Source organism: Leucoraja erinacea, chromosome 23 (genome assembly GCF_028641065.1).
Source record: "Leucoraja erinacea ecotype New England chromosome 23, Leri_hhj_1, whole genome shotgun sequence".
Classification (NCBI taxonomy): domain Eukaryota; kingdom Metazoa; phylum Chordata; class Chondrichthyes; order Rajiformes; family Rajidae; genus Leucoraja; species Leucoraja erinaceus.
The window spans coordinates 10,902,781-10,913,492 of record NC_073399.1 but is presented as its reverse complement, the minus strand read 5'-3'; positions in this window follow the sequence as shown (position 1 = coordinate 10,913,492).

Below are 10,712 nucleotides of genomic sequence, written 5' to 3'. Positions count from 1 at the left end.
CAGCATTTTATGTTTACCTTCCATCTAAACCAGCATCTGCAGTTCTTTCTTACACATCTTGCCCGATGGGAGTGACAGGGATGAGACATCCTTGATTATATCGGTGGCCTGGCCGAGGCAGTCAATGGAAGGGAGGTTGGTTTGTGCGTTGGTCTGGGCTACATCCACAACTCTGCAATATCTAGCAGTCCTGGGTGGAGCCGTTGTCAAACCATGCTGTGATGCATCCCAATAAAATGCTTGCTACGGGGAAATCCACTTTTAGATGGATTTGGTTTCCTTGGTGCTGAATCTGTGGTTGGCAAATTAATCACAGTGCTGATGTCAAAGTTAAATAAAAATTTAAACATAAAATGTAAAAATCATTTTGAAATGGTTAAATGGGAAAATTACAATTTGCAAAAAATGATTTAATATTCAGGGCTAGAGGGTTTGTTAATGACTGATTGTGGCTTCAAGCATGATGATTAAAAATCATGATTTAGTTTTTGCAATGATATATGTAAAATTTCTAATATGTCTCACAGCAAGGCAGCATGGTGCACAGTGGTGGAGTTGCTGCCTTACAGCGCTATAGACCCAGGTTCCATCCTGACTATGCATGCTGTCTGTGTGGAGTTTGTAGCGATCCTGTGACCGCGTGGGTTTTCTCCGGGTGTTCCGGTTTCCTCCCACACTCCAAAGACATACAGATTTGTTGGTTAATTGGCTTTGGTAAAGTTGTAAATTGTTCCATACGTGTAGGACATTGCTAGTGTAATCGATGTGTATGTCAGCTCGGATTTGGTTGGCCAAAGGGCCTGTTTAAATGCTGTATCTCTCAAGTAAGGTCTAAAGTAAAAGCTAGAATATAAATCTCTTGAGTTAGGTCAAGCTCTTGATTTTGTTGATGAAGCCTGAAAAGGAGTCTGAAGCAGGGTCCAGACCCAAAACATCACCCATCCACGTTCTCCGGAGATGCAGCCTAACCCATTGAGCTACTCCAGCACTGTGCCTTTTTTTTTCTAAACCAGCACCTACAGTTCCTTGTTTCCACAAAGTACTTGGCAAGATCTCTAATCCAAAAGCTACTGTTGTTTCAGAGTGTAATGACAGAAAAGCTGACAGGTTTGCTGTCATTGTTTCTATCACACAAGAACCTGAAGTAACTCAACGGGACAGGCAGTATCTCTAGAGAGAAGGAATGGGTGATGTTTCAGGTCAAGACTGAAGAAGGGTCTTGACCCGAAACGTCACCCACTCCTTCTCTCCAGAGATGCTGCCTGTCCCGTTCGGTTACTCCAGCATTTTGTGTCTATCTTCGGTTTAGACCAGCACCTGCAGGTCCTTCCTACACATAATTCCTATTGCATTTGGTTCATAGTAATTTTGGGCACACAAAGAGGTAATACTTTCCCTCACACCCACGCATGCACAGATTGGCGCAATGACCAACATGGATGGGTGGTTTCTCTGCTGTACAGCATCTATGACATTTATGCCTCTCGCCATCCGTCATGTACACGGGTCCAGCGACGATAACGCTCCCTAGTCTATCTGACGAACAGCACATCCATGCTAATCCCGTGTCTTCTGGTCCAGGGCTTGCTTGCTTTCCTTGAAAGTGTAGCTTTTGGATAATTGGATTTGAGTCCATCATTAACAATGTTTGGGCCATCTGAAACACATTTGGAGAAAAAACAAATTATAAAATTTTAAGATTTCTAAATTAGACGAAATGTAATAAAATCTGTCAACATTTTAATTCCACCTCTTAAGCAGAAATAAACAGTCCACAGAGTCAAGAGGATCAAAGAACAAAGAGGCGGCTGTTTCGGCTGTTACAGGGAGGCCGTTCCTTTGAAAGATCAGTTCCATTAGTCTCTTTCGTCTTCTCTTGTGTTCCTGCACTTCATTGTACGTCATCAGTGCAACATAGAATGTGGGCGTCAGGATAAGGAAGCTCCCTGATATAAACCACAAGCTCATTTGGTGAATAACAGTTCAAAACCGTGACCTGACGGATATTAGAAGGACAGAAGATCTTCAGGTCATAGGGTCATAGAATGATACAGCGTGTAAAAAGGCCCTTCGGCTCAACCTGCCCACGCCGGCCAACATGTCCCATCTACACTGGTCCCACCTGCCTGTGTGTGGCCCATATCCCTCTAAGCCACGATCCCTCGTTCACGGTGGCGCAGCGGTAGAGTTGCTGCCTGACAGCGAATGAGACCCGGGTTGATCCTGACTACGGGCACTGTCTGTACATGGGGAGTTCGTACGTTCTCCCCGTGACCTGCGTGAGTTTTCTCCGAGATCGTCGGTTTCCTCACACTCCAAAGATGTACAGGTTTGTAGATTAATTGGCTTGGTAAATGTAAAAATTGTCCCTAGCGGGTGTAGGATAGTGTTAGTGTGCGGGGATCGCTGGTCGGCGTGGACCCGGTGGGCCGAAGGGCCTGTTTCCGTCTAAAACTAAACTAAACTATACAATCCATGTACCAGTCTAATTGTTTCTTAAAGGTGGCACTAGTTCCTGCCTCAACTACCTCCTCTGGCAGCTCGTTCCATGCATCCACCACCCTTGAGTGAAAAAATCACCCCTCAGATTCCTATTAAATCTTTTCCCTTTCATCTTAAACCTATGTCCTCTAGTTCTCGATTCCCCTACTCTAGGCAAGAGACTCTGTGCATCTACTCAATCTATTCCTTTCATGATTTTATATACCTTAATGAGAATACCCCTCGTCCTCTTGCGCTCCTGGGAATAAAGTATTCAGTCTTAGAGGCAATAGATTTGAAAGAAGAAACAAACATAATTCGAACACAGAAACGTACAACACAGGGACAGGCCCTTCAGCCCACAATTACAAGATAAACTAATCTCATCTGCCTCCCAATGGACCATATCCATCCATTCCCTGTATATCCACATGCGGGACTCGGTGGGATGAAGGGCCTGTTTCCATGCTGTATCTCTAAACTAATCTAAACTAAACTAAACTGAGCTGAACTAAATCAGTCAGCAACAAGACTATACATGATTACAATCAAGCCGTCAACAGCGTACAGATACATGATAAAGGGAATAACATTTAGTGCAAGATAAAGTCCAGTAAAGTCCGATTAAAGATAGTACGAGGGGCTCCAATAAGGTGGATAGTAGTCAGGACCGCTCTCTAGTTGGTGATAGGATGGTTCACTTGCCTGATAACAGCTGGGAAGAAACTGTCCTTGACTCTGGAGGTGTGGGTTTTCACACTTCTATGCCTCTTGCGTGATGGGAGAGTGGAGAAGGAGCGAGGCTTGTCCTTGATTATGCTGGTGGTCTTGCCGCGGCAGCGTGAAGTGTAGATGGAGGCAATGGAAGGGAGGTTTGGGCTATGTCCACAAGTCTCTGTAATGTTTTTAGCGGTCTTCTGAAGTGAGGACCTAATATTCTGTAACTTCTATCTGAATCAATGTTCAGTTGGAAGTCTCAGTAGAGCTAGATGATTTAACCTGTGCAGGAAGGAACTGCAGATGCTGGTTTACACCGATGATAGGCACAGAAAGCTGGAGTAAACGGGTAAGGCAGCATCTCAATAGTCGTTAAGAGTGTTTTATTGTCAAATTCACAGATAGAACAATGAAATTCTTACTTGCGGCAGTACAACAGAATATGTAAACATAGAGAAAATGAATAGGTGACGTTTCATGTCGAGACTTCAGACTGAGAGTCGGGGTGAGGGTACCGAGAGATATGAAAAGGTACATAGGACAAATTAATGAAAGATATGCAAAAAGACAGATGCAAGCCAGCGACAATGATCAAGGAAAGGTAGAGCCCGCAGTGATTTAACCTGTTTTATTCCCGAACATAAAGTACTGCGGGAATATAAGTGTAATGCACGATTCTTTAACCGTTACTCCTTCATTACCTTAAAGAGAGAGAACATTTGATGCTGCTGACATGATTTATGTGCATGTTACTAACAGCACAGAGGGTCACATCAAACCAAATAAACTGCTTGGTCACCAGAAAAAAAAGAGATTGCTTAAACTGTTTTGCTTTAGCCCAAGGCTTTGTCACATTCATCTGTGCTGTTCCTAAATCAATTTGCTTTCCAAGTGGTTTTAGTCATTCCAGTTTAAAAAAAAATAATGTTTGAAGTCATTTATTCCGTCATAAATCATAGCAATCAGTTGCTGTCTTAAGCACTTCTGCAAAGGCACTCATTTGCTTTCACTTCTGAGTTTCGAGTTGTCGGACCATCAGCTGCCAGAAAATCGGTGGTGGGCCTGTACTAAACCCCAGATGCATTGTTCAATGTGGAAACCTAATTTATGTCAGCGTTCTGCATGATTCCTAAACCTTGCCAATAAAACGTGACACAGTAGGCAATAGAACTGCTGCCTCGTAGCTCTGTAGACCACGATTCAGCGGTAGAGCTGCTGTCTTACAGCACCAGGGACCATGGGTTTGATCCTGACCACGGGTGCTGTCTGTACAGAGTTTGTACATTCTCCCCGTGACCTGCGTGGGTTTTCTCTGGGTGCTCTGGCTTTCCTCCCACACTCCAATGATGTACAGGTTTGTAGGCTAATTGGCCTGGTAAGATTGTAAGTTGCCCCTAATGTGTGTAGGATAGTGTTAGTGTGCAGGGATCACTGGTCAGCGCGGACTCGGTGGGCTTCCTCGCTGTGTCTCTTAACTCAGTGGTTCCCAACCTTTTTTAGCCTTGGGAACTTTTAATTTTTCTGTGGCCCCCCCTGACTTTATTAGCGGAAAAAAAGTACTTCAATATTATAATACCCTCCATAAAAATATCAGTGTCTATTAATTGCACATATATTCTCTTTTATTCTATTCCACAAACATCACAAATATTTCAACTACATAGATTTAAATTTATTAGAACTGAAATTTAGGAGGCAACAGGGTGGTAGCTCTGTGGCCCCCTTCATTGACCCTGTGGCCCCCTAAATCCCCAAATGTTTCTGTGGCCCCCCTAAAATTTGCCATATGGCCCCAGGTTGGGAATCACTGTCTTAACTAATTAAACAAAACTAAACTAAACTAATCATGCCCTATAAAACCAGGAAACAGTTAATTCACCTGGACACACCCAGCCACTCTCGGGTAAATTGAAGGCTATCTGAAAGGTTTGGTTATGTACAGAATTAGAAAACCTTAGCTAAATAACTGATTAAATAATGGAAATGTTAAAGGATTAGGATAGCATGAATGATCCCAGCCTAGAAATGGATTTATAGTCCCACACTGAGTGTTGAAAGCTAATATATTTCAAGATAAGATGTTCAAGAGAAAAGGCAGGGTGGCGTTGGTTTTACAGAGTGTAATGTTTAAAGTCAGACGAGTTTCCAGTTGAATAAATCAGGTCAACAATGAAGGGCAATCAGTCATGAAATGGGCACATGACGCATCTATTTAGCCGCCATTGCCATCCACCAGTGTTAGTCCCTCTTCATGACCTGTGGATCCCACCTTCACAAGATTCAAGATTCAAGAGAGTTTATGCATGTGGCCCAGATAGGACAATGAAACTCTTGCTTTGCTTTCAGCACAACACAATATTGCAGGCATAAATAATGCAGAACAGAAGTACTGAAGAAGGGTCTCGACCCGAAATGTCACCAGAGATTTTGCATCTAACTTTGGTTATTTAAGAATAATGGGGAGGCCATTTCGAACGGAGATGAGGAAAAACCTTTCACCCAGAGAGTTGTGAATCTGTGGAATTCTCTGCCTCAGAAGGCAGTGGAGGCCAATTCTCTGGATACTTTCAAGAGTTAGATAGAGCTCTTAAAGATAGCGGAGTCGGGGGATATGGTGAGAAGGCAGGAACAGGGTACTGAATGTGGATGATCAGCCATGATCACCATGAATGACGGTGCTGGCTCGAAGGGCCGAATGGCCTACTCCTGTTGTTGTTATTCAGAGGCTCACTCTATGCCCAAGATACAGAGTTCAGTGTCCATCCCCTCAGTAATGTGGTAGTTTTGAGCCTAGTGTAAACCGGCATCTGCAGTTCCTTCCTACACAGGAACAGGCCCTTCAGCCCACAATTTCTGTACGAACATGATGCCAAGCTGAGATAAACTCACCTGCCTGCATGTGATCCATACCTTTCCATTCCTTGCATATCCATGTGCCTATGTATAAACCCCCTGAAATGCCTTTATTGTATCTGCCTCCATCACCACCCCTGGCAGCGCGTACCAAGCACCCACCACCGTCGATGTAAAACAACTTGTCTCGGTCATCTCCTTTAAACTTTTCCCCTTTCACTTTCAGCCTTCCCGAATCAACCATTCGAATCCTTGTAGATACAATACAATACAATACAATACCAATACCATTTATTTGTCATTTGAACATCACATGAGATTCAAACGAAATTTGGTTTCTGCAGTCATACAAGAAAAGAACCAAGACACACACCAACACAATTTACATAAACATCCATCACAGTGAATCTCCTCCTCACTGTGATGGAAGGCAAAGTCTTGTCTCTCCCCTGCTCTCCATTCTTCTCCCGAAGTCAAAGTCAAAGCCCCCGGCGGGCGTTAGCAAGTCCGCGGCCATTTAAAGCTGCGCCGGGTGATGTAAGGCCCTGCTCCGGGTCTTGAGCCTCAAAACTACCACATTACTGAGGGGATGGGCACTGAACTCTGTATTTTGGGCATAGAGTGAGCCTCTGAATAACAACAACAGTTGTGTTTCTGTAGCACCTCTAACATAGAACACCATCCATCCTAAAGTGTTTTACAGCACATCACCACACATTACTTGAACTGAGCTAGATAGGGTAGACAGTCAGAACCTTTTCCCCAGGGTGTATATGTCAATGTCTAGAAAGTGGCATAATAGTGCAGCGGTAGAGTTGCTGCCTTACAGCACCAGAGCCCCAGGTTCCATCCTGACTACGGGCACTGTCTGTATGGAGTTTATACATTCTCCCTATGACCTCCTTGGGCTTTCTGTGATATCTTTGGTTTCCTCCCAAACTCCAAAGACACACAGGTTTCTAGGTTAATTGGCTTGGTATAAATGTAAATTGTCCTTAGTGTGTGTGTAGATAGCGTTAATGTGCTGGGGTCCGCTGGTCGCTGGGCTGAAGGGCCTGTTTCCGCGCTGTATCTCTAAACTAAACTAAAGCTTTGAGCTGAGAGGGGCAAAGTTTAAATGAGATGTGCGGAACAAGTTTTTGCACACAAAGTGTAGTGGTTTGGCTCAGCCACCAAGCACGACATCCGGAGGCTGCAGCGAATCATCCGATCAGTTGAGAAAGGTTGTTGGCTGCAACCTTCCCCCCATTGACGAACTGTACGCTGCAAGGGCCAGGAAGCGAGCGGTAAGATCATCTCTGACCCCTCACCCTGGCCACAAAAACACTTTGAAGCACTTCCTCTGGAAGGTGACTCCGGGCTGTCAAAGCCACCACAGCCAGACATACAAACAGCTTTTGTTCCATGAGCAGTAGCTCTACTCAATAACCAAAAGTCTGTAGCCTCATTTTGCACTGGTATTTCATTTCATTCACATGTTTAAACTATAATGCTTTAGTATAAATGTTTAATGTTTTATGTGTCATTCTTAATCGTTACTGTATGCCGTGTTGTTACCTGTGAGCGGAGCACCAAGGCAAATTCCTTGTATGTGTACATACTTGGCCAATAAACTTATTCATTCATTCATAATGTGTGGTCAGGGGTGGTGGTGGAGGCTGCTAAGATAGGGGCTTTTAAGAGACTTAGATAGAGTACATGGATATATAATGGGTTATGGATCACATACAGGCAAAAGAGATGAGTTTAACTTGGCATCATGTTCAGCACTGTCAATGTGGGCCAAAGGGCCTACTCTTATGCTGTATTCTTCTGTGTGCTATGAACCACATCTGAAATATTAACAGTAGATAACCAAAGACATGATGTTAACCTACAAATCTTTTGGATGTGAGAGGAAACCAAAGCACCCGGAGGAAGCTCACGCTGTCGCAGGGAGGACGTGCAAACACCACACAGATAGCACCCCAGGTCAGGACTGAACCCGGGTGTCTGGTGCTGTGAGGCAGCAGCTCCGCCTGCAGCCCTAATTTGTCTTCTTCAAGAATAAAATAATATTCGCAACACTCCAAAATCTTAAATCAAAATTTTTGAGACATTCTGAAATGAAAATTAGAAAATGCTGGAGAATCGCAGCAGGTCTGTGGGCTCTGTGGAGGGAGAAACAAAGTTCATGTTTCAGGCACTTTGTCGGGGTGGGAGATTGCAACCTTCACGTGGTCTGCCCTGTTTCGACGAATGCAATCAAGTTGGCGTGCACAATCAAATAAGATCAAATAGAACAAGTTGTCCGACAACTTTAGGCTGTGCATGCCATACGCAAGAAGAAGAAGAAGACACTTTGTCAGAGATATTTTATTGCCAGAATCGATGAACGTTGTGACACGATGTGAAAATTGTGCTCTGAACTCAGATAACCCTAAGATTCATATTGCTTGTTATAAACATTGACACCAGGTAAAAACAGAAAATGTTGGAAACTTTCAACGGGTCACAGGCAGCATCCGTGGAATGAGAAACAGACTTACAACGTTTCATCTATCTATATCCCCTCCTCTGGCTTCACATTTTACTCCTCTTCTCCCCTGACCTCACACCCTTCTGTCTCGTTTTAATTTATGTAGCCTAGGATCACACATCTGCCAACCAAACAGCCCGCATCTGTATCCACCTATCACTCAAGATAGACACAAAATGCTGGAGTAACTCAGCGGGTCAGGCAACATCTCTGGACAAAAGGAATAGGTGACGTTTCTGGACAAAGTCAGCATGGATTTACGAAAGGTAAATCATGTCTGACGAATCTTATAGAATTTTTCGAGGATGTAACTAGTAGCGTGGATAGGGGAGAACCAGTGGATGTGGTGTTTCTGGACTTCCAGAAGGCTTTCGACAAGGTCCCACATAAGAGATTAGTATACAAACTTAAAGCACAAGGCATTGGGGGTTCAGTATTGATGTGGATAGAGAACTGGCTGGCAAACAGGAAGCAAAGAGTAGGAGTAAACGGGTCCTTTTCACAACGGCAGGCAGTGACTAGTGGGGTACCGCAAGGCTCAGTGCTGGGACCCCAGCTATTTACAATATATATTAATGATCTGGATGAGGGAATTGAAGGCAATATCTCCAAGTTTGCGGATGACACTAAGCTGGGGGGCAGTGTTAGCTGTGAGGAGGATGCTAGGAGACTGCAAGGTGACTTGGATAGGCTGGGTGAGTGGGCAAATGTTTGGCAGATGCAGTATAATGTGGATAAATGTGAGGTTATCCATTTTGGTGGCAAAAAACCAGACTATTATCTAAATGGTGGCCGATTGGGAAAGGGGGAGATGCAGCGAGACCTGGGTGTCATGGTACACCAGTCATTGAAGGTAGGCATGCAGGTGCAGCAGGCAGTAAAGAAAGCGAATGGTATGTTAGCTTTCGTTGCAAAAGGATTTGAGTATAGAAGCAGGGAGGTTCTACTGCAGTTGTATAGGGTCTTGGTGAGATCACACCTGGAGTATTGCGTACAGTTTTGGTCTCCAAATCTGAGGAAGGACATTATTGCCATAGAGGGAGTGCAGAGACGGTTCACCAGACTGATTCCTGGGATGTCAGGACTGTCTTATGAAGAAAGACTAGATAGATTTGGTTTATACTCTCTAGAATTTAGGAGATTGAGAGGGGATCTTATAGAAACTTACAAAATTCTTAAGGGGTTGGACAGGCTAAATGCAGGAAGATTGTTCCCGATGTTAGGGAAGTCCAGGACAAGGGGTCACAGCTTAAGGATAAGGGGGGAATCATTTAAAACCGAGATGAGAAGAACTTTTTTCACACATAGAGTGGTGAATCTCTGGAACTCTCTGCCACAGAGGGTAGTTGAGGCCAGTTAATTGGCTATATTTAAGAGGGAGTTAGATGTGGCCCTTGTGGCTAAGGGGATCAGGGGGTATGGAGAGAAGGCTGGTACGGGATACTGAGTTGGATGATCAGCCATGATCATATTGAATGGCGGTGCAGGCTAGAAGGGCCGAATGGCCTACTCCTGCACCTAATTTCTATGTTTCTATGTTTCGGGTCGGGACCCTTCCTCAGACAAATGCTGAGTTACTCCAGCATTTAGTGTCTATCTTTGGTGTAAACCAGCATCTGCAGTTCTTTCCAATCCACCTATCACTCGCCCGACTTTATCACCCCTACCTCTCTTTTCCAGCTTTCTCCCTTCCACACCACAATCAGTCTGAAGAAGGGTCCCGACCTGAAACCTCATCTATCCATGTCCTCCAGAAATGCTGTGTGACCCTCTGAGTCTGAAGAAGGGTCTCGACCCGAAACGTCACATATCCCTTCACTCCATAGATGCTGCCTGCCCCGCTGAGTTTCTCCAGCATTTTTATCTCCCTCTGAATTACTCCATCACTTTGTGTTTTTTTTTTACCTGAAACATTAACCACGCATTTCTTTTCACAGATACCGGGAATGTTTCCAATGCATTCTGTTATTGTTTCAGTTTTCTCATTTCTATATATTAGTCTGGCAAAGACAGACACAAGTTAGACATTGGTACACAACATTAGCACGATATGAGAGTAGGAACATTTGTCAAGGCATCGGTGGGGGGTGAACACTTTAGACAGTAACACGATGGACCATCTGGAATCTTAAAGCGAAGCATT